The sequence below is a fragment of the Grammomys surdaster genome, unplaced genomic scaffold, assembly GCF_004785775.1.
Source record: "Grammomys surdaster isolate TR1022 unplaced genomic scaffold, NIH_TR_1.0 125276, whole genome shotgun sequence".
In the NCBI taxonomy this organism is placed as follows: domain Eukaryota; kingdom Metazoa; phylum Chordata; class Mammalia; order Rodentia; family Muridae; genus Grammomys; species Grammomys surdaster.
In genome coordinates, this window is record NW_021620156.1 from 404,051 (window position 1) to 429,571 (window position 25,521).

General features: G+C 35.3%; 1 pseudogene; it reads right to left on the bottom strand.

Moving 5' to 3' along the window:
- Positions 1 to 20,385, bottom strand: part of LOC114637338 — a 41,397-nt pseudogene extending 21,012 nt beyond the window's left edge.
- Positions 20,386 to 25,521: the final 5,136 nt, after the last annotated feature.

Consider the following 25,521-nt stretch of genomic DNA (forward strand, 5'->3'; position numbering starts at 1 on the left):
TATTCCTCTTAGGCTCTACATCTGAGGCCCTCTATTCAAATGAAAAACAACTTAGACTAAAAGTTGACTCCTATCCTTTAATAGCCAAAGGTACTATGGTTTCAGACTATGGTACAAATAGCCGGAGATCGGGGTTGAATTCCTCTTGGGATGAATTGGATAAAAATATGAAGTAGGAAACTTTTTATATGAAAACAATTTAGGCTGCTCTCCACATGTTATATCAGAGTAGCCCAAGGACATAAAAAAGGAAACGACCAAAATATAAACATAGCAGGAATATCCACTGAAAAATAATATATTGCAGGGAATTTGAGAGATCCTATTTGTAGCTTAATAGTAAAGACACAGAGGTATCTGTATAATATTGTTGATACTATTTTTTCATGGGCAGTTTCTCAGCTAACATTCTAGTCCTTACTCACTCTCCCCTTAGTTCCTACCAAGTGGATTTTTCTCTGGTTACCTAAGTACTCTGTTGCTCTCCTCACATCATTCATCATCCTTTTTCTGCATCTCTTCATTCCTTTCCTACCATCTTTTTGCATGCTATGACACAAATACAGCTTTTAGCACTTTCTTTATTAAGTTCCATTATTTTCTCATACACATGAAAAATAAGGAAAACAAAAACAGACAAAACAAACAAATGAGAAAATAACAAAAAAATAGTGTGAGATATTTCACAGGTCACTCACCATAAACAAATCACTATCAGGACTCTGCCCAGTAAGGTTACCTTTTGGCTTATTCCACAGAAGTTTTCATTTTAACACTTTAACATGATAATCTCAGAAAATAATGACTTTTTGGCAGACAAGGAAATCACAAACATTTATAGAGAAAAAGCAGTAATTGTGAGTTACAGAAATGACAATACCATATATCTTTCCAGCAACTAACATGCCACAAAAACAATTTGTAAGTTTTAATAAAGGAACATACATTCATAGTCATTTGACACCGTATGTGTAAGCATAGGATACATCAACATCTCTCCCTTTTACTCCAAAAAATGGGCTTTATCTCTCACATTAGGACATCATATACAATAAAAACAATTATGAGAAATATCAGAATAAGTATTATATTTACAATATCCAGTTCATTTATGTTTCACAACTTTGAACAAAGTACTCCTACTATCTATCTTGGTGTGTTATTTGTAGAATTTTTTTTGTCAGAAGAGAACAATGAAATACGCCTTTTAATTTTATACTCCGAAGACAACCAAAGGAAATTTAAGATTTTGAGCTTTTAATTATGATAATATAAGCAGAATTCCACTGATTAATGTTAGACTTATGAACATTTACATCTATCAGGAGACTTGTCTTTAAAAGATCAAAGACATGAGAGTGATATGTGAAACTGGGGTCATCATCAGGTATATAGCAAGCAGCTTCTGAATCCAACAAAATTTACACAGAATTACTGGCTACATAGACTCCTACTTTGTCATTGGGTCGATACGTCTTTGGTAGCCAGACCTAGAAGACCTTACAGGTTTTACTTTGAATTAAAAACTTAGAGAGAATGTCCTACCTTATCTAGCCAAAGTGGGGGGCAATCAATCACCTAGTGTTTTACTTGTTAACAGTTCTGTAAGTGTCCTGTCAGCAGTGAAAGTAATGAGAAGATTATAACACAGTTGCCACTTTTGAAACTTTTGGCATACTGTCAATATAAAGGTCCATTTTGCCAATCACCTTTTTTTGTAGGAGAGAAAGAATACTGCTAGGACCTGATGTGAGTCTCTATTACAAAAACTTATTCTTTAAATATTAAACCACCTAAAATGCCACATTCTGAAGATATCTGAAGTATTTGAGGAAAATCTATCTGTCCAAAGTATATGTAAATAAATGACCTTTGCTGGTTTCTTGTTAATAATCATAAGCTTAACCAGGAAAACATATATAATAGGCAAAATAAGCCTTGTAATTGTTTTTTTAAAATGTATATTAATATTTTTTTACATTTATTTTTTCTCAAATCATAATTCATTCACACAGGGGTTATAAACACAGAAACGCAGGATGTGGGGAAGGGAAAGACACTGGAGTGTAGGTGTTCAGGAGGAATACAGATACCTTTTAGAACCAGGTATCGGCTGGGTGAGGATTCAGGGGACAAGTCACTCTGACTATGACTCGCTTGTCCTTATCTAAGTTGGTATTGTCTGCCAAGGCTACTTATTTGCAAGGTCTATGACTACTCGGGCTGGTAAATTTCCACAAAGCTGCCTGTTTACAATAGCTTAAAGCCGTATGTTTCAATATTTTTCCACTGAGACCCAAGACTTGGTGAAGCCTTGTAATTGTTAATATTTGCATCTGTTGTGATCGTGACTAAAAGGACAGCTCTGAATTTATTTTAAAAACTTGATCTTTTATATTGTGGCTGATTAATTGGATTAATCAATTAATTCAATTAATTACAAACAGAAGTTTTTAAAACTACCCTTGATACTTTACAAGACTAGCTTTTTAATGACAAGAAATGTAGGCTAAGCCTTCAAAATTAATCTGTAGCTCTTTTACTTTCAAATTAAACTTTTAATCATGGATACAGCTCATCAAGAGACTTTAGAGTTTTCTAATCCTGAATTTGGGCACAGTAAAGAAACAAAAGTAGCCACTCCATGGGTTGAAAAGGAACAATGTTGATTTCAATCTGCCAAGGTTATCTTTCAGGGAGACAAGTCCCAGTGGACAGTACTGACTTTGATAAGTTAATTGATAACAGTCCTTTTTAAATGAAAGGGGCACAAGTTTCTCTCCTAGAGACAAGATAAGGAAATTCATGTTCAAGGGAAAATATTTATGTCCAAGGATAAAGCCACATGTTTTCACTATGATAAGACAAGGCCATGTAAAAATTGTTGCTTTCAGCTCATTCCCATTTTAGGAAGCCAGAATCTTCTTCAAGCCTCTGAGTGATTTGGGAGTATGTCTAAATATCTGACCTAGGGTAAGGTTTTCATGGGGTACCTGGAAACATATGCTGTTACTTATCTAAGCTATTTATCACCTGGGTAATGTGCATTTGGCAAAAATATAAGCAGTTAGACATATATCTCACATTAATTATTGTTAATCTATTTAAATCTTCATAATTTTAAGATTTCTATCATCATACAAAAATCCTTACCAATCTAAGTAATTAGTGTCTTTTTTTCTCATTTTCTCAGTCTAAAAGTGACAGTAATCATCTAGCATAGGCTAAGGCTAGAAGGTAGCCTTTCTGTAGGTGACCCTCTATTTTTGCATGGTCTATGGTGGATGTGTTCATTTTCAAGGTTCCAAAGAATCTTAATGACAGGATTACTTCTTAAGGCTGATAGGCATTTCCTATAACTATTAAATTAATATAATAATCTTTGGCCATTAGCTCAAACTATTGATCATGAATTAACAGTGTTAACATGAATTAATAATTCTATGTAAGTTCTGATTTGATTCACTTAATTTCAGGTAGAAAGTTTTAAGAGATGTTCTTAGTTGCTTGGCTATAAAGATGTAATAAATTTGCAATCAAGAATAGAACATGCTCACTCCTCATAATAGTAAGTAAAGTCTGCATGATAAGAAATACAATGAGATTTCATAAATACACTAAAAAGAGAAATAGATTTGGGACAAGTTTGTGTTCAAGCAAAAACATTTAGGTCCAAAGATAAAGCCACGTGTTTGCACTATTATAAGGCAAGACCATGCAAAAACTGTTGCTTTGAATTCATAACAAGCATATAAAATGAAACAGTAGTTTGAACTTAATATCAAAATTTTTCTGTAGCTTCCATGTTGTGTAAAATTTTATTTTGTTTTAATTTTCTAAAGAACATTTTGTCTTAGAAGGTATGGAAAGGACAGAGAAAAGAAATAAAATGTTTGATTGGATGATTTGGTTTGGGGAGCTTTGTCCCATCCATCCATCTATTCATGCAAATTTATATGGTTATATACGTGTGTGTGTGTGTGTGTGTGTGTGTGTGTAGGCATGCAAGAATGCTTATAGAATTGACTGTGACAGATGTTTGGCCACAGATAGAGAGAGAGAGAGAGAGAGAGAGAGAGCATGTATGAGTGTATATGTGTCTCTGCATATTTGCCTGTGTAAACCATTTTGATTCTTTTCTTTTACTTCCTTTCTGGTTCACAGTAAGTTAACTGAACAAGCTGACCAGAAGAGAAAACTAGCAATAAATCCTTTACTGAATTACCATTACTAAACAGTATGTGTTAATTGTCAGATATTAGTATATTTTAAGCACAAGTAAGAAAATGTTCATGTTTTAGCACAGAACAGTAATAAAAAGTTAAGTTTTTGATATATTATGAAGAAAAAAACAGTAATAAACACTTTAATTTCCAACATTTAATGAAGCACAGAACAATAAAATGAAGTTACAACATTTAATAAAGCACAGAGATTTTTAAGAAGAAAAGAAGCCAGCAGTTTTCAGCTACAGAATGAGTGAAAGACTTTTAATCTACAGAAGTCATCAACAAGCATTCAGTATAGTTAGAGAGCTATAAGACCAGAGACGATCAGTCTTTTCATCTATGTCCTAAGCCGTGACCTGGTTAAATCCATGCCAGGCTGAGCTGGCTACCAGCATAAAAGGAGATAGGATAGTCCACATTTCTCTTCTCTTTTACAGAGCTACTATACTCTGCACTTCTTTTCTCTTTCACCTCACATTTCACCCTGTTTTATCCCCTAATTCTAGACAGGAGAAAAGTAGGATACAGGGAAGAGAGAGAAAAGAAGATCTCAGAATATGTTTTTCTCCAGACCAAAACCACCAAAAAATGGAACCACTATCAAAGCCTGGAAAATGAAACAAGCAACAACTATTACCCCTTTCTTGCAGGAATTAGAGTATTGATTTCTTTAGATTACTCCCTATAGGGGGCAGTGTCTAGTGGCAATGATTTCATGGATATCCCAAGATAATTGGGGTACTACATTCACTGTACAGGCTCTGTGGGAATATCTGTGGATAGGAAAGTGAAGGCTTGACTGAAGGAGTCTAGGAGGCTGGAACACCTGGGACTAGCTGCTCTGAACCTATCCTGGATGTTGAGGAAACAACTTTACCTGGTAGAATTCTCGTACAGATATTTATTTCACCATCTTCTAGTGGGACTTTTGCCAGGGCCACCTTAACTTTTCTGCTGTCTGATAAGTTTGCAATGAAAGTACATATCTCATTAGGTGCTGAAAAACCTGTGACAAATTTCAACAGCCTTTCATGCTAAAAGTATTGGAAAGATCAAGAATTCAAGAACTCCCTCTGACTGGCGATCTAAATTCTTGCTTAGGCTGCGAGGCTAAGCGCTTAAAGGGAATATAAATCAAAAATTAAAAATAACTTCCTGGGTTTCCTGAGGGACAAGCCTGACTGTATAGGGATTGATGTTAAAAATATCCCCTCTCCAGGAAAAAGACATCAGGATGGGTATGGCCCTCATGCCTCACTGAAAAACAACAGGAGGACCAGAGTCATTACAAGGTCCCCTTTAATTACTGGAGGTCAGGCCTCTATCCCTGCCTTTGCAAGATTGGAATCGCCATGGTCCTTCTATACTTGGAGAAGGGAGGAGATGTAAGGCGCAGCCTTGCTTATGCACTGAAGCCTAAAATCAACAACAAGCCTAAGTCAGCCTGCTAACACAAATTCTTGGGTCATTGTGGAAAATCACTGAAATAGATAGGTGTAAGTTATTATAAACAGTCAGCTTTGGTGGAAATTTATCACCCTGGAAAAGAACAAGCAGTCATCAGTCTTGTGGATATTCATACACCTTGGGTAGCCTTGGTGGATAGTACCAGCTTAGATAAGGACAATGAATCATGGACAGAATCATAAGTGACCTGTTCCCTGAACATTTACCCAGCCGATACCCTGTTTTGGAAGATATCTGAAATTCACCTGAACACCAACGCTCCTGTGTCATCCCCTTCCCCACATCCTGCCTCTATGTGCATATAACCCCTCTGTGAAAAAAGTAAAATCAGTGGTTTAATCAGACTATAGTCAAGCCGCTCATTCTTTGTGTCCCCTGTCCCCTAGTTCTCTCTTCCAGGTCTTCTGATCCCAGTTCAATGCCCCATTGGACTAGGGCACATTGTAGATATTTTATCTAATGCAAATTCATCTCAGGAAGAGTACATGCTAATTTGTAGCTTCTTGAATTCTGACAGTCTCTTTTTGTGTTTTGTTTATTTTGGCTAAGGTTTGCTGTACCTTGTTGATTTTCTCTAAGAAACTGCTCTTTGTTTTGTTGATTGTTTTGTTTCTTTTGTTTCTAAGTGATCAATTTCAGTTCTGATTTTTGATTATTTCCTACCGTCTATTCCTCTTAGGTGTGCTTACTTTTAACTAGAACGTTCTAATATACTTTTTAATTGCTGGTATGAGAATTTTCTAATTTCTTTATGGAGGAACTAAGTGCTATGAACTTTCCTCTTAGTACTACTTTCGCATTGTCTCATAAATTTGGGTAAGTTGTACTTTCCTTTTTTTTTTTCTTTCTTCTTCGTTTTTTTTTTCTTTTTGGACTTTAGAAAGTTGGCAATTTCTTTATTTCTTCCCTTAGCCAGAGATCATTGAAGTGACCATTGTTCAGCTTCCATGAGGCTGTAGGGTTTGTATTGCTTTCCTTCTCATTTAAGACAAGATTTCAGCTATGGTGCTCTGATAAGCTACAAGTAGTCATCTCAAATTTCTTGCATCTCTTTATCCTTACTCTGTGACTGAGTATATGGTCATTTTTGAAGAAGGTTCAAAGATGTGGTGAGAATAAGTTATATTCTTTTGTGGTAGCTTTGGGGACACTGGTTGATTGATATTGTTGTTCTTCCTATGGGATTGCAAACCCCTTCATCTCCTTCAGTCCTTACCCAAACTTCACCATTGGGGTCCCCACTCTCAGATTCTTGTTTGGCTGAATACATTCGCATCTGTACTTGTCAGGCTCTGCAAGATCCTCTCAGGAAACTACTATACCATGCTCCTGTCAGTAAGTTTTTCTTGGCATCTGCAATAGTGTCTGGGTTTGGTGTCTACAGATGGGATGGGTCCCTAGGTGGGGCAGTCTCTGGGTGGCCCTTCCTTCAGTTTCTGCTCCACTCTTTGTCCCTCCATTTCCTTTTTACAGGAGGAATTCTGGGTTTATATACTTGAGGCGCATGTTTAGCCCCACTCATCAACCAGGGACTTTTCACTTCTACTGGATACAGTCTCTACAGGTTTTCTCTCCCCTTTTTGGGGTATTTCAGCTAATGTCCTCCATGTTGGGTCCTGGGAACATCTTGGGGCTTGGGACTAGAAAGTCCCTGTCACCTGGGACTTTCTCGTGGCTACCTCCTCTTCCCGCTCCACCACTGCTACACATCTCCTTTCAAATTCCTGACAGTCTGCACTTCTTCCCCATCTCTTCCCATATCTGAACTGGCCCCCATTTTATTCCTCCTCTTCTTTCCCTCCCAGATCCCTCTATTTCCCTACTTCTATGATATCTTTTATGCCTGTGATTTTTCTCTTGTATTTCTTTCTGTTGGTGATGATTGCATCTCTAGTTCCTATTCTTTTTCCTAGGTTTTCCATCTCCAGTGTTGCATCCATTTGCAATTTATTTATGGGTTCCATGTCCATCTCTAGATTTTCAGTCATTTTGTTAAATTCCTTCACCTGTTTCATTGTATTTTCCTGAATTTCTTTAATAGATTTTTTTGTTTCCTCTTTAAGGTCTTCTACCTGTTTGCTTGTGCTTTCCTGTCTTTTTTAAGGGAGTTATTTATTTGTGTCCACTTAAAGATCTCAATCATCTTCACGAGATGGGATATTAGATCAAAATATTGCTCTTCACTTGAGGTAGGGTATCCAGAGCTTGCTGTGTAGGAGAACTGGGTTCTGATGGTGCCAAATTATATTGTTTTCTGTTGCTTATCTTTTATTTGCCGGCTAATTGACATCTGGTTACCACTTGTGTTAACTGGCCTGGGTATCTCAGATTGGAGCAACCTTTCTTGGAGACAGATAGAGCTCTGTGACCACAATTGGGACAGGCCTCCTGGGAGTAAAGCATTGCAGTCTCTGATTAGGTCATGCATCCTATGTCTCTGGTTTGAGCACACCTCAGGGCTCCCTCATTAGGGCAGTCCTCCTATGTCCTTGATTAGGGCAGACCTCCTGAAAACAGGTAGGCTTTCGTGTGTGTGTGTGTGTGTGTCTTTGTGTGTGTGTGTGTCTTTGTGTGTGTGTGTTTGTGTCTTTGTGTGTGTATCTCATAGAATATACAAGATAAATTCCAGTGAATCTCCTTCCAAACATAAAGCTTGTCTTCTTTTCCAGTGGCTGATAAAGCTAGCCCAATTGTTCATGGGATAGAATTTTAAGCAAAATTGTCAGTGGATCTATTGAGAATATATGAACAGTTAAGAGATGCTAACAGAGTTACTATATGGTATTTTAAATACTATATAGCCTAAAGTATTTTGGTGCCTATTTCCATTTTTGTGACATGATTTGTGAAGTATTTTAACCTTTCAGAGATACATATTTGCTTGAAAATTTATTTCAAAGCAGTTGAAACATTTTAATTCTTTCCTCAGGTCTAGCTTTGTTATTGTTCTTACTGTATATTTGGATGCATAGAAACATTATCTTTCTGGTTCTTGAGCCTATGCTCATGCCTAACCATTGCTCTCAGGCTCCTACCCATATCTGACTTACATGTTTCTGGAAAGAAAACCAAAAAGATACTGTTTTATTCAATAAGTCATATTAGGACTTAATTTGATCACACAATATAAAGTAAATTTTATATTGTTTCCTCTTATTGATCCCAAATGAAAAATTTGCTAAAATATATTTAAACAAGAGGCAAATAATTTGTAACTGGAATTTCCTCTTCCAATATGCTCCTAATTTTTAACAGGTGGACAATAAACAATATTCATATGAATGAATATGGTGGGCAATAATTAACACTAAATACTTCCACTCTTCTGAATCAAGGAATGAGAAAAACACAGTACCGTAGTACTACCATAGTGGAATTTTATACAAGTAATCTAAGAATGATGTACCTTAAGTCAAAAACAAGTATTATTTCATCTAAAATTAAAATTTTATTATTACCACAAGCTTAAAGCATTGATTTAATAGATAACCCACCTCAAAATCCTTCTGCCCATTGTATCATTTGGTCAGATAAAGACAACTGTTGGTCCCAGGAGCATTTGATGAAAAAGATCCTATTTTCACATTTTTCCAAGACCCTTTGGTAAATTCCAAAGGTTAAGAATATCATATTCTGCATCTACCTTCTGTCTCCCACCTAAACACATGTTGTCTCTCTCATGAAAGTCCTTCAGGAAAATGTTAAGCTAAAAGAGATTCATGAATTTATATTACACTGTGTCCAAGAGGCTGAGGTAAACTTAAGGTTTAGATTTTATCTTATTTATCTTAATTTATGATCTGAAAGTCAAATTAATGAAGCTATCATTAATGTTAAATAAATGAATGACAGAGTATATGGGATACTATTTTGCTTCTGAATGATAATTCAGCTTCAAGAGAAAAAATTTGAACAACCTCAGGTATTGAATGAATGCTTTTTGACTCATGAAAATGTTAACATTTTGGAAACCTATCCAGACCCATTTGCTTTCAGAATATCTTCAGAGATTTAAATCCAAAAATGGGTGTGCTGACGGCTAAAGGGTAATAAAAGAGCATTATTTATGTATAAAATACTCTCTTTGTTTCACGTTAATGCTTAATTATTAATTCCTGTTGTAAGAAATGTACAGGAAAATTACTGACCTTTACTGCAACTATTATTATGAGAATATTGTTTATTCAGTTTTTGATAAAATGACATTTGTATTGACTAACAACATATCCTTCTGTAACTTTTCATCCCATTTATCAGCAATGCAAAAGTTAAACTGCCTTGACCTCTAAATGAATTTAGAAACACAAAATTCCTATGAATGTAGAAAGGATGAACATAGTTTTACAATATCTACCTTGTTGCCATTGAAGATCTCATATATCAGGGTTCTGATAATACAATATAGAAGAGTGGTTATTACCTGCCAGGGCATGAAAGCGATTTCACCCCCATTTTCATGTGGTTGTATTTGTACTTGTTGAAGACTCATCTGATGGAGACTGTGAGCCACAGCATACACAGCATTGTAGATATTGGTGCTTTCTTCACTGATTGCCATGTCCAATATATGACTAGGTAACACATCCAGAGAAGCATTCAATTGACAGTAAGACAATAGTCGACAGTCAGTATCAGAAAATGAACACATGAAGAACAAATGCCATAACTTAGGAAGGTAAATATCTTCTGGGTATTTGTAAGGATTAACTGTTTGAATAAACTTAGTAAGCTCAAAGCTCTTTCTATAATTGGGTATAAAAATTAGGCTACCATGAAATGAGTCAAGCATGAAATAATCAGCATAGTCAGTAATATGAGGTTCAGTGTTCATGACCCAGTCTTTCCCTGTCAACAATCTTTGCCCAATATTTCACATTAGACCTGTGAGAGAATCGATGTCACCATAAATAATTATGACATTTGTCTCATCCATATTTTCCCAGAATTTGTTAAAATTTGAAGTCCATGTGACTGGGATCATTTTCACAAAAGCTATGCAAACTCATTTTCTCTCGATATCTTCTCTGAGTTCTGATAAAATTATATTCCCTTTGTGGTCATCTGGGAGGATGAGACCAACCCAGGACCACCTAAAATGAACCAACAAAGATACAATGCCAAGGGAAAGAGATATATACTTGGAGGCCATCTGGTACAGGGAGGAGAATTGAACACAGCCACTCAAGATGGGATCATAAGGTCCAAAAGAAAGCTGAACCAAGTAAGAATAATAATATTAACATCAAGCAAAATTTTATTCTGGAAGCAACAAACAACAACAGGAAAAAAAGGTAGTTTTATCTCAGTTTTAAAGAAAAATTCCATTTACAAAATTTTACTGATATTCCTGTCAAACCTATTTGTTTCAAGGACCTACCTGGTTTTGTTTATGTCATCATCCTTTCTTTTGCATGCAAGAGAAATTTGGATTACTATCAAAATGTTTGAGTACTTGCTTTGATGTTAAATAATTCAAATACCCCTTTTGTAGTTTTTAAACACTTGTAATATGAACAAAGAAACCAGATTTTCAGTTTCCATACTCTAAATTGTCTTACCTGAGGAAATGTAAAGAGTTGAAGTAAGGTTCCAATTTGGGCAGATGTTGTCCATGATGTTCCTGTGAGGGCAGCAGTAAAATTTCTTCTGTCACAATTGCAATTGGTGAAATCTTGTTGCGCCCTTGAGCTGTGAGTCAAAAACAGGCATTGATAAGAATGTCTTTCTCAGTGAATCTGACATTGTTGAAGTCAAATCCAAAAGATATATTAGGTAAAACTTTGGGGTTCCCATTGATCTCCTCAATAGCAGATACCAAAGCCAAAATATATTGGTAGTTCTTAAAATTATACCTGTATAAATTAAAAAATACACACAAGAAGAATTCAACCTGAACCATATATTGAGTACATTTAACTTCATAGTTCATGTTTGTTTACATAAAATATGCAACTTAAGTTTTGCACCATGAATATGTGGAACTAGGTTGGGTAAATATGTTGTAATTTGGCAAGATCATTTAATTTTACTCATTAATTATAGTTCCTGAAAGCACATATTTTTATCAATCACTAGAATATACAAAAAATGAGTTTACATATCATGAATCACTTTCTTTCAAATTTTCATGTATTTTCATATTTTGAGATATTTAATTAAGAATATACACCATTTTATTATCAGACCAATCATATTTTAGAAACAATATGTTTATTGAACAGTATTCCAAATTAATTAAATTTCATATGTGTCAGACTTACTACAACTCTAATGTATTTTTCTCAGTATGACAGTCTGGAATTGCTAGTGGATAATATTCTAGCTTAGGACATCCTGGGTATCCCTCATTGGTATCCCTGGGCTGAGTCATCTTATTCATCATTTGATCTTAATGGAAATAAAGGCTACCCCTTTAAACCTTCACATAATGGGTCCTCTAGGATGCAAACACTTCCTGGATGAACTCTTGACCTTACCATCTTTCCTTCTTTACAGAGAAAGAGTCAATAACACTTTTCTTCTATGATTGGCTCTTAAAGCCAGAACCACATGGCTGCAGCTGCAAAGTTCTCCTGCTTATTAGAGCTGGAACATGCCCCACACCCACCCACCCCCAAATTAAATCACCACCAGCTTTCTCTTCTTGTTAATTCCCTTTAATAGCTATTTTTTAATAAACTAAATCTTAACCTGTAGTCCAGGCTTGGCTCAAACTCAGAAATCCAACAACTGGAATTACAGTTGTGGTTCACTACACCCAGCATAAGTATTTCATGAACTCCTTTTCACATGACTGGGTGGAATCTTGTTCTAATGTCTCCACTGCCTTCATTCCATTTACCATCAGGCTTTCAGTCAGTTTGTCTATTTGAGCACAGGATTTAGCACCATTCTAACTCTTATTCTTTTTTCTCCTCAATTTCTTTTCTTTGTGTATTATATACAAAAAGTACAATCTATAATGTTTCTCCCTCAGGTTCTTTCTTATCATTATGGATCTTTATAACAGTGGACAGAAATAACCACAAAGCAGAGGCAATAAGAGACTGTTGAGATTTTATAATTCAAAGATTGTCTATATCTTTTCATTTTAGCTTCCAAGAGATGTTTTTGACTAGATTAAAAAAAAAGTAGCAATAGTATTTGCTCAAAAATAACAAGCACTATTTCTAGGAAACATACTAACATTCATCTCCTCTGAAACTACTTTAGCCAGGAACACAGAGTACAACACCCAGCAACATTTATTCCAAGTTCCTGCTAGGATGGCTCATCAAGCAGCATTTGATATATTTCACTGATGTCCTCAACAAAATTTATGCTCTTTTCTTCTACAAACAGAAAACCTTGCCTATCACAACAAAACTCCAGTCCTTGGTTTAAATTTCTGGGTTCACTGGGTTTTATTGCTGTAATGAGACACACAGCCCCTTGCAATGCCAGGTTATAGTTTCATAGGTGTTATCCATTTTATCATAGTGAAAAACATGGCAATATGCCGGCAGACGTGGTCCTAGAGACAGAGATGAAAGTATTACATTTTCTCCTGCAGGCAGCAGAACTGAAGACCCTGGACAGATTTAAACTTCTTAGATTTCAAAACCACCTCTAACACCAAGGTCACTCATACTCCAGTGACCATGCCCCCTTAATATGCTGTTCAGTGTAGCACAAGCTTTTAGACATATGAGTCTGTGAGGGCCCTTTTTACTCAAGCATAACAGTATTGTAACATGATAACTGCTGGAAGAAGAATCAGGATTTTTTTCAATATTCTGATACCTCTTAGGCAAATCAGATTCTAGAATGGCTTCACACTCAAGAGTACTTGGGGAACAAAATGAGGAATTAATTAAGGAGGGAAGGACTAAAATTAAAGTTAGATTGTAAAAGATATACTAGCAAAAAATTGTGGATAATGAAGTAGGTTAGAGCTTTGGAGAATATGATCAATATACTGAACTGTGTATGTGTTTAAATATATTGAATATGATTTGCAGGGGATAATTGTATAGTAGGAGAGAAGAACTATTTCTGCAATTTAGAGTGTTCGTTTTCCACAGAACCCAAGTATGGTTCCCAGAAATCGTATTGCCACAAACCATCCAAAGCTCAAAATTAACACAATCAAATAATAATTCACACACACATACACACATAAACAAAAAGAAACATATTAGTCTTAATAATGATAATATTATGGGAATCAACAGAGCTACTGAAACATATAATTCAAGATTAAAAGCCTGATAGCTGTGGCATGTGATCTTTGCTTATGATACCTAAGTGTTCTTATAGTTGAGACTTATTATAATGCTCATTTTAAATGTATTTACATGTTTTGAAATTAATTGAACATTGCATTAGATAATTTAATAGTTATTTGATATCAAAAAGTAATTATCAAAAATTAGTGAATATTATTTTTCAAGGAAGGCAGACAAATAATTAGTAAATAAAATAATCTTCACTGGAAAATCAATAGGTAGGATGTTTAATTTGGGGAAATAAAATAAATAACATTTTAACCTTGATAGATACTGTATATTCATATATATATATATATATATATATATATATATCACATGATTCTTGACAATTCCATACACAAAAGTAATTAATTAACAGTCACTTTTATGCATTATATGCTAAAGACAACAGAGGAGCTCAGTATCTTCAATCACAAAGCAGGGAAAGGAGAAAATTATAATAAAACAGATTTGACATTTCTCTATTGGCTGCCTAATTTTGAAAGAACACAAAGTATATAATAAATATATTGTGAAAATGACAACTATTTTTCTTCTTTCTATTCTTGATATTATGAGTTAATTGTGTCATTATCTCTTCCCTTTGCTCTATGCAAAACCTTATGAATGTTCTTTCTTTTTCTTAATTCAAGGACTCTTTGTTAATAGCCAAGGAGGACATAGACTTACACACACACACACACACACACACACACACACAAATATACATCCTCTGTCTCTCTCTCTCTCTCTCTCTCTCTCTCTCTCTCTCTCTCTCTCTTACTATGGAATGCTTCGAAGTAGTCTACCAAAGAGGTAATATTATTCCAAATGAAAGAATTTACAAAATGGTTATCCACCACCAAATGAAAGTCTATATGATACTAAAATTACACAGTCTGAATAGGTTTTAAAGACTGAAGAGAATTTTGTTAGACTTTGTCAGAAATAATATCAAGAAATATTGAACTTCAACTTGAGTAACTTGCCTTCAGGAAAAGAAAGGTGAGAATGATAAAAACATTAGGGTGTGTTAATAAGGCTAGGAGCAAATATACATGATGAACAGCAGCCATATGACAGGAAAGTTAGATTTAATTAAAATAAAAGTACCAGCATCACAAAAAGGCTCTTAGGTTCTGGAAAACATCTAAAAAATACAAACCCCCACCCAAAAAACTAATAAATGGAAAAGGAAGTTCATATTAAGAACGTACTTTGTTTTTGTCCCTCGCTTTGTCTCCATATTTGCTCCCTTGAGTATTTTGTTGCTCCTTCTAAGAAGGACCGAATCACCCCCACTTGGTCTTCCTTCTTTATGGGCTTCATGTGGCCTGTGAGTTGCATCTTGGGCATTTCAAGGTTCTGGGCTAATATCCAATAATCAGTGAGTGAATACCATGTGTGTTCTTTTGTGATTGGCTTACCTCACTCAGGATGATAATTTCTAGTTCCATCCATTTACCTAGGAACCTCTCGAATTCATTGTTTTTAATAGCTGAGTAATACTCCATTGTGTAAATATACCACATTTTTTGAATCCATTCCTCAGTTGAAGGACATCTGGGTTCTCTGTCTGAAGACCTTTCCACCTGAGTATCCATCCCATGTGCAGTCACCAAAGGTAGATGCTGATGTGGAAGTCAGGAAGTGCATGCTGATAAGAGCCTGATATGGATGTCTCCTCAGAGGTCTTCAAGAGTCTGACATATTCAGAGGCAGATGCAAACAACTGATCATGGGTTTCTCAATAGAGGAGTTAGAGTGAAGACTGAGGGAGCTGAAAGGATTTGCGGCACCATGAGGAGAACAATAATACCAACCAACCACAGCTCCCAGGGTCTAAACCACCAGCCTGGGAGTACTTAGGGGGGGGATCCAGGGCTTCAGCTGAATATGTAAGAGTGGAGGGCCCTGCTGGGCATAGGTGGAAGAAGAGAACCTTGACCTCATGAAGGCTGGATGCCCCAGGGGGTGGGAATTTTGAGGGTGGGGAGGTGGGAGTGGGGGGGAGTAGATAGAGGTTACATCCACAGAGAAGAAGGAGGAGGGGTGAGGGGATTGGGGGTTCCGGGGTGGGTGGGGGATGGGGTAAGGGGACAACATAGGAAATGTAAATAGAACATCCAATAATAATAAAAAAAAAGAGCGTACTTTGTTAATTTTTTAAAAATTTCTTACCTCAGAGACTTTGAATCTTGTATCTCTGAGATTGGATAAAAATTCATTTTGATTAACATATGTAAACTACATACATGTTTTTAAGTGTTACTCAAATTACTGCGGGTCAGACTATGTGAAAATGTTATGAAACTGGAAATTTAATTAAATATTAAAATATAAAATTGTACTCAGAAAAAATGTAATTCTGATGAATTAGAATTGATATTTTAAGAAGTAAGGTAGTCACAACAAAATACCAGGAAAATCATGTGGAAACATCTAAGAAATGACTTATATGAAATATCCTTCTCTATTTACTTATGCAATTGCAATAAAATAAAGTAAAACATTATACTATTTAATTTTATATTATTCAAGCATGGAATAAATTTTATAAAAAATCAGCTTATACATATCTGAAATATTAGTTGGATGAACACATCTATCTATGCAAGATGAATAATTCTTAGCATGTTGTAAAACAAGTGACTTCAGTACTTACCTCAGTGAGAATTTGCTAAACTCTCTTAGGCTAGAAAATTTGCTGTATATTTTATGAGCTGATTGTGTTTGTATTTCTAATTTTGCTTGAAAATATATCTCTAGATTATATCTTCCTTATAAAACACACTAATATAAAGCTAACACATTAGATCTGAGTGCCAAAGAAAAGCTGGAAATGAAAGAAGGCAAATGGAAGTGACAGGGAAAACAACAAGGAAAGGATTTTCTAGTTAACATAAATAAAAGGAAGGACATGAAGGAAATTTTTGAGGACTCATGATTCAGTCTATCTTCATACTGCTGAAAAAAGAAACATACTGCTGAAATTCAAAGAAAGAAGGATATCAACCATAAGGCAAATTTAGAATCAAAATACAGTTAAGATTGGAACTAGATTCACTGAAAATACACATAAGATAGACATAAAGACTCCAGAATTTCATAATCTACCAGAGAAATCTTCTAAAAAATTGACAATTCAAATTTTATAGGTTCTTTATTTTTCAAACAAATGTAGTCCACATTTGAATTAGTAGATATATATGTTTATAATTAAATATTTCTGCTTTTAAAAATGATAAATTTTTTATATTATCAGGGAATAAATATTGAAAATTTCTAGCTGTCATGTAACTTGCTGTACTTTGAGCAATGAATATAAAATATCAAATATAAATAAAATATAACAGAAAGTGAAATATTTCAAAATGAATTTCCAGGAAATAGTTTTTATTTATTATGATAGTATTTATGATGATACATAACTAATATCTAAATTGTCAAGGGATATATTCTTTTGATATGTCAACTTTATAAAGTTACAAATGGAAGGAATGAATGTATGTTGATAAAAACCACTTTGACATACTAGTTCATATGCTTATTTTAATTGATGTGAGGAAAAATAATTTATTCCCATGAAAATGTAAAGCAAATTTTTAGTTGGATTTGAAACCGTATTGGAAAGATCAATAAAAGGACTGAACATATTGGCTACTCAATTGAATTAGCTACTACAGGATCCTGACACAAGCTCAGAGGAGCTGTGTTTGTTCTCAATGCACTCATTGTAATAAAAGAAAATTCGTCCTCACAGTTTTTCTTTCAGCTGTAAATGTGAGCTTCTTCAAAAGTATGTGCACATACACAAATGTTATATATAATAATAATTTGAAAGGACTATTTTATTAATGTGACAATCAAATAAAACCAATTTCTCTTAAAGTTATTTATTCATCAGGGACACTCTATACAATAAATATTCACTTTGTACAATTCCTACATGGTAAGTAAAAAAAAAAAAAAACCCTTTAGAAAATCTGACCTTTCTAGCCTAAGACTTAGATTCCTGCCTGAGATTACTTCTTTGTTCTAGCCTAAGATTTAGATTCCTGCCTGAAATTACTTCTTTATTCTAGCCTAACATCAGAATCCTGCTTGAAGCCTGTTTCTTTGCCCTTGGCTAATGTCAGATTCCCATCAATCAGCTGACCTTAATTCTTGAATGTAATTAAAATGGTATAAAAGAGATTGGGAAATTTTTTTTAGAAAAATGGTAACATTGTAAAAAAAAAAGGAAAAAAAATGTGACATTTAAGAAGCTAATATACAAGAATATGACAGACCACTTATACATTTTTAAATGTGATAGGAACAAGAAAAACATCTATGCTTACTAACATAAAAATAAGAATCACACTAAATCCTCCATTGAGAACCTCATGATCAGTTCAATGGCTAGTTGTGAGCATCTGCCTCTGAATATGTCAGACTCTTGAAGGCCTCTGAGGAGACATCCATATCAGGCCCTTATCGGCATGTACTTCCTGACTTCCACATCAGCATCTACCTTTGGTGACTGCATATGGGCTGGATACTCAGGAGGAAAGGTCTTCAAATGGCCCCTCCTTCAGTTTCTGTCCCTCACTTTGTCTCCATGTTTGCTCCCTTGAGTATTTTGTTGCTCCTTCTAAGAAGAACTGAATCACCCCCACTTGGTCTTCCTTTTTTATGAGCTTCATGTGGCCTGTGAGTTGCATCTTGGGCATTTCAAGGTTCTGGGCTAATATCCAATAATCAGTGAGTGAATACCATGTGTGTTCTTTTGTGATTGGCTTACTTCACTCAGGATGATAATTTCTAGTTCCATCCATTTACCTAGGAACCTCTCGAATTCATTGTTACAAACCAACCAACTACAGCTCCCAGGGTCCTAACCACCAGCCTGGGAGCACTTATGGAGGGATCCAGGGCTTCAGCTGAATATGTAAGAGTAGAGGGCCCTGCTGGGCACAGGTGGAAGATGAGATCCTTGACCTCATGAAGGCTGGACGCCCCAGGGGGTGGGTTTTTTCGGGGGGGGGAAGTGGGAGTGGGGGGGGAGGTGGGGATTACATCCACAGAGAAGAAGGAGGAGGGGTAAGGGGATGGGGGGGTTCCCGGGTGGGTGGGGGATGGGTAAGGGGATAACATATGAAATGTAAATAAAATATCCAATAAAAAAAAGATTTATTCATTATGAAAAAAAAAGGAAAAAAAAAGAATCACAGAGAGAGAAATCATCCATTTAAATCCACAGAAAATTTCTAAATGGATAAATGAAGGATTAAGTGAGAAAGATAAAAGCATGTCCCCAGGTCTTTCGTATATATGCCTTTTTGTGGTCAATGCTATATGAAAAGTTATGATTTGATTTAAAAAATAAATGAATATATATGTATCAAAGTTTTAAATGACCAAAATTCGATTCAATTTTAGTTGAGGATAGAAGATGAGAAGCGACTACAGGGAAAGAATTGTGTGTGTGTGTGTGTGTGTGTGTGTGTGTGTGTGTGTGTGTATGTGTGTGTGTGTTTTAATGAAGGAAGATCTAAACTTTTTTATTACAAGAGCATTGAATGAATTAAAATTCTTATATGTTAAAAGAAGAAAAAAAGAAAAAAAGAAAAATTGCACTTAGTGAATGAATTGTATGAGATAATATTATTAATTTTTATAAGAAAAGTCAATTCATTTCTGTCATGAATTTGATTTTTTTCTGACGTAATGACAAATTAAATATTTGTAACCTGGAAAAATATTTTTGACCCCCTAATTCTGAATTCAGCTGCATGTAACAAAAGACAACAGGTTCCCTCAATTATCACAGCAACACTCAGGACCTACCTACTGCACTCTGTGACATCATCTATTATCAGAAGAGCAGAGCAGGACTTCAGATGTTATGACCTTTATTAAAAAGCTTAGATTAACCATCTTTCCTTAAAATATCAACATTGAAAAAGACTCAGATATTATGGTCTAACCAGAATAGGTAATAAGAGGTAATATTTAACATTCAAACAAGGAAACTACAATGAGTACAGTCAAAATACCATTTCATTTTTTTTTCACATGGGGCAAAAATAAGCCAAAATGGAAAAAAAAAACTTGAAGAATAGATTTTAGAATCTCTAAAAGTTGTCCCAATAAAAAACCACAAAAAATAAATTTTAATGACTTAACCAATAAGTCATAAGAATTCTGAATGTTAAAAATTAATAATAGTACTGACTGGAGATAACGGTCCTCATAATAATATGGTAGATATGAATGTGGAATTGTGTTCTTCGTATAGTATGTATGAAGAGGAAAAATGCACCAATCACCACATCTCCTTCACGGTGAAAATCTTCAGTAATTACATAAAAGCATTTATTGATATTAACATAAATAGAGGTAGAGACAAATTTGACAATCAGAAATAGTGAAGAGATAAAAATACAGGAGAACATCCTATTAATATATGAGTCTGCTTGATGAAGATCACATAGTATTCAGTAAATATATGCTCAGGTCATGTTTTTGTGACCATGCATATTTTGAACTTTGTTAATGAGTGAAGCAGTCACGCTAATCATTTCAGGTTTTTCGGTTAGACCCTCCTTGCCATTTTAAATTTTGAAATTGTTTCTTCCCTTGGGCTCTGCAGCTGAGCCCCTCTATAAATGTGAAAAACATGCTGCAAAATATTTTTTAACATTCTTCCTAGCCAAAGGTAATATGGTTTCAGAAAAAAACTGTGAATAGTAACTGAACGGAGTTGAACCCCTTTTGGGACTAAGTGGCCAAAAAATATGAAGCAAGAAACTTTTCATGTAAAAACAACTAGTGTTGATCCACACATATAAGCATACTAACTAAGCGGAAAAGTAAAAAGCCCGATAGAATGCATTGCAGGTAAAACTACTCAAAATTAATGGATTGCAGGACTGTTGATCGGTCTCACTTGGGATTTAATAGTAGAGATAAAGAGATTAGAATAACATGAGGCTGCTGATATTTTTGCTAGGGCAGTGTCTCAGCTATCCATCTAGATCAAAGACCCTTGTCACTGTGTCTCCACCAAGTGGTGCCCTCTCTCTCTCTCGCTCTCGCTCTCTCTCTCTCTCTCTCTCTCTCTCTCTCTCTCTCTCTCCCTCTCTCTCTCTCTCTCCCTCTCTCTCTTTTAACATCTTGCTCTCTTCCTGTCTTCTCATCATTCTGCAACCTTATTTCTGTGTCCCTGTCATACTGTCACCCTTCTTCCTGGCCTGCCATCTATCTGGCAGTTCTTTATCAAAATCTAACACAAAAAAAGCTTCTTAGAGAGATTCAACTATTTACTCACATTAAACAATTAGCAGCAGGACTTTCATGTGTAGTGTCATCATTTGGGCAGATTGAAGGTCATATGACCTTCCCCAGGGAAACTTGATTTTCAACATGATAATTTCAGAGAATCATCTTTTTGAGAATCTGAAGAAGTGACAAATATTTACACAGAGAAGGCAGGCATTCTGAGCTCTATAAATGATAATAACATATATGCTCCCAATACCTGGAGCTGCCAGTCCAGTAATTAGCTATTGTGAATACAGGAAAACACCTATGATGGCTATTCATAATTGTCAACTTGACCAGATCTGGGATAAAGTACGATCCAGAAGTGGATAGCTGTGATATAGATCTTGAAACTAAAAGACACAGGCTTCTGATCCAGATCTTGACATGCCATGACACACACTTTTGATCCTAGTCTTGAGGCACAGTGGCCATGGAAAGTTAAGCCCAGGCATGGTAGTATACACTTTAATACCAGGAGACTGAGAAAAACAGATCTCTAAGTTCAAGGCCAGCCTGGGGCGAAACAAGTTCCAAATGCAGGTGTGATGTTACACACCTGTAATCTGGGTTATACCTTCTGTTGGAGTCCTACATAAGGACAGTGGAAGAAGGAAGACTCACTCTTCTTTACATACGTGCACTTACTTGACAGCACATATATAGGATCTTTTTTTTCAGGATTCAAGCTTATAGGGAGACCAGCTGAAACAACTACTCCTTTGGGACTTAGCAACTACTATATTTTTGGAATTCCCATCCACAGGTGCCCATTATTGGGTTAGTTGGACTTCAGACTGTAAGTCATTACAACAAATTCCATTAGTATATAGTGGAATTCTATAACTTCTGTGACTAAAGAACTAATACAACACTTTCAAAGCCAGTTGATACATTATATGTGGGACTTTCTCACCCCAACATTTTCCCCTTTTCCAAGAAAGGACTTTATCTCTAATATCAGTAAACTATATACAATAAGAACTATTATGAGAACTCTCAGGGTAAGAATTATATTTTCAATATCCAGTTTATCTGTATTTCACAACATTGAAGAAAGTTCTCCTATTATCTATTCTCTTTTGAAGAGTTCAAAGTTCTGCAGAGGGTTTGTGTTAAATAAGCACAATATCAAGTGCATTTTAAGTGTGTACTTAGAAGTCAACCAAGTGAAACTTAAGTTTTTGAGCATATGATTACGATAATATCATAAGAACTCCATTGAGCAATGTTAAAGCTCTTAACTTTTCTAGTTAACTAGTCTTTAATTAAACTAGTCTTCATACCCATTAGAGACCTCAGAAGGATCAGTTTCATATGACTAACCAGCAGGTGCAGACCAAACAGCCTCTATATATAACAAAAATGACAGACTTGCAAGTTGTCTGTGCAGTCACACAGAGTTTCTCTGTATCATTGGGTACAACAATATTTCCCAGCCAGGTACAGAAGATCTATCAGACTTTTCTGTGAAGTAAGAATTTGGGAAGCAGTTCTGATTTGTCTAAGCAATGTGGGGCAATCGAATCCCCAGTGTCCTCCTGATCAACAGTTTGGACAGTGTGTTCTCATATGAAAGGTAAAGAACTGTTTATAACACAGTCATCATTTTTAACACAATTGGATCAAGTTCAAGTGGGAATGGTTTTGTGCCCATCCTATACATTGAAGGAGTTAAGGGGTGCTGTCAGGAGCTGATGTTTTACTCTACCAAAAGTTTTTCCTTGATTGATTGATTGATTGATTGATTGATTATACTCCAGATTGTTCTCCACAATCAGTACCTCCTTGATTCTTGTACACATTTCCCTTTTGCCTTGGAAAGGTTGAGGATTCTTGAGTGTTCACCTAACATGGTGCATAATATCTCTACAGGGTTAGGGACATTCTTTTCCAGTGAGTTGAAACAAGGCAGTCCAGGTGTGGAATGGATTCCACAGACAGAAAACAACTTTAGGGACAATACCATTTTATTTTGTTAGGAGACCCACATGGATACTGAACCTCAAGTCTGCTGCATATAGGCTGGGAACACCCAGTCCATTCAGCCAGTGTATGATTTTGAGTCTTTTGGCTTAGTCTATGAGAACCCAGATGGGTCGTGGATAGTTGAATCTATTGGAATTTGTGTGGAGTTCCTGTCTCCTTTAGGGCCTTCAATCCTTCTCCTAACTCTTCCATAAGAGACTTTGAACTCCATCCAGTGTTTGTCTGTGAGTCTTTTCATCCGTTTTATTCATATGCTTGGTAGACGACAGCTATGCTAGACTCCAGTCTGCAATTATGACAAAGTTATCTTTAATTGTATCAGAGATTGGTACATGCCAATGAGATGGGTCTCAATTTGGGCTGGTTATTGGTTTACCATTTCCTCAGACTCCATCTTGGTTCCTATAATTCTTTTAGACAGAAAAAAAATGAAAGTTTTGTAGGTGGGTTAGTATCTTTATTCTTTCACGGGGGGATCTGCCTGACAAGAGGAGGTAACCACATCAGGCACCAGATCCCCTTTGTATGTTTCTAGGCTAATGTCATCATCATTGACACCTGAGATCCTCCACAAGCTCAGCTCTCTTGCCATTTGTGGAGATTCTTACCCCCTGCTCACTCTCAGCAGCTGAAGATTTCCATTCGTTCTCCTCCCCTTTTTCCTGTCTCTCCCCATACTTTGCCTAGGATTTTAACTTAATTGTTGGTTAAATCTTGTGTGGTGTCATTGGTTTAACCTTTGGACTCATTGTATCTTGTGAATTTCAGATAAAGTAAGGCCAGCTGGTGAGAATGAATCTTACTTGAGCAGATGACTTTATAAGATTGACTTGTGAGCTGAACTGATATGTTTTCTTTGTAAGTGTTTACTCTAGATAACTAAGGAGTCACAATTGCATCACCCAGCATTATTCATTTTATGTCAAGATCTCTGGTATTCACACACCCTATCCTATTTTATAGACCACATTCATTTTCATTAAAAAAAAAACAACTGTTTCTATTTTCTTTAACCTCCTTTCTCTTTTACAATCCCTTCCCTGTATATGCAAGAACCAGTGAACTGGTTATTAACTTAGGTAATCAGAACATTAAAAGTGGGTAATGAGTAATGAGGAAGGTTTGGATTTAAGAAACGTAAAGATTAAATGATATGTTTGTATTATAACCACAATCAATTTAATATAACAAATTTAATATCATTATAAACATACAAAATTCATTTCAAAATGTTTGATAAAAATATGTTGAGCCAGCTTGATACCAACAGAGAATTGGTGTTTAATGGGGAAAAGACATTGAGGCTTCTATGCAAGAAACAGACTACAGGCAATTATGGAAAGCTGATAAGTGGATTTAAGAAAGGAAAAATGGAATGATATGTTTGTACTATAATCTCAAAAATAAAAGTAAATTACAATATAACTTCCACATATTTAATTATTAAGAAATACCACCAATTTTCTCTGTATGTCTTCATAATGCAACTACAAATAATAGTACAGCAGACAGAAAAAAAATCTCATGCAAAGGTAAGATATTTCCACAGACAATATTTTGATTTCAGAAACCCTGTATGCTATCCTAATTGCTTCTGCTACACTTATTTTTCAGTATTCTTAATAGTCTCTTAATATACATGTGAAGCAAACTAGAATACACATAATTTTGTTAAGATAGAACTAACTCCATAAAATCATCATAAAAATTCCCTCTGTGCACTGTGGTATGAATTTATCCACCCCATATATGTCTCTGTCTCCTTCTTTGTCTATGTCTCTTCCTTTCTAACAATGTCTCCACATCCTTTTTTGCCACAGGTCAGCTTCATTTTGAGCAGCATTTCTTAAAAAGGGGTGTCTGAAGACAGCAAAACAAATGACTCAAAATCAAATTGTGAGTCCAAGTTTGTAAGTAAATAAATAAATAAATAAATAAATAAATAAATAAATAAGTGAATTTATGGATATGTAAAATAAATAATAAATAAATAAAATTAAATATAACCAATAGGAAGTAAATACCAAGTTTCTAGTTTCCACCTTCAGATATGACTAAGTCACAGGAAACTGCACACCTACTGTAGAAGTACAATTCCTTCTGATACTTTTTGTTACATTTGCATATCAGAGATTGTGTCTTGAGTCAGTTTGGGCTATCTTAACTAAACATTATTTAGATTATATTCCTCATATATTAGAAATATCTTCCCCAGGCTGAAAGTTGACTTGTGAGACAAAATTGGCTTTGAGAAATGGGAGAGGCATAGTTGAGTGATG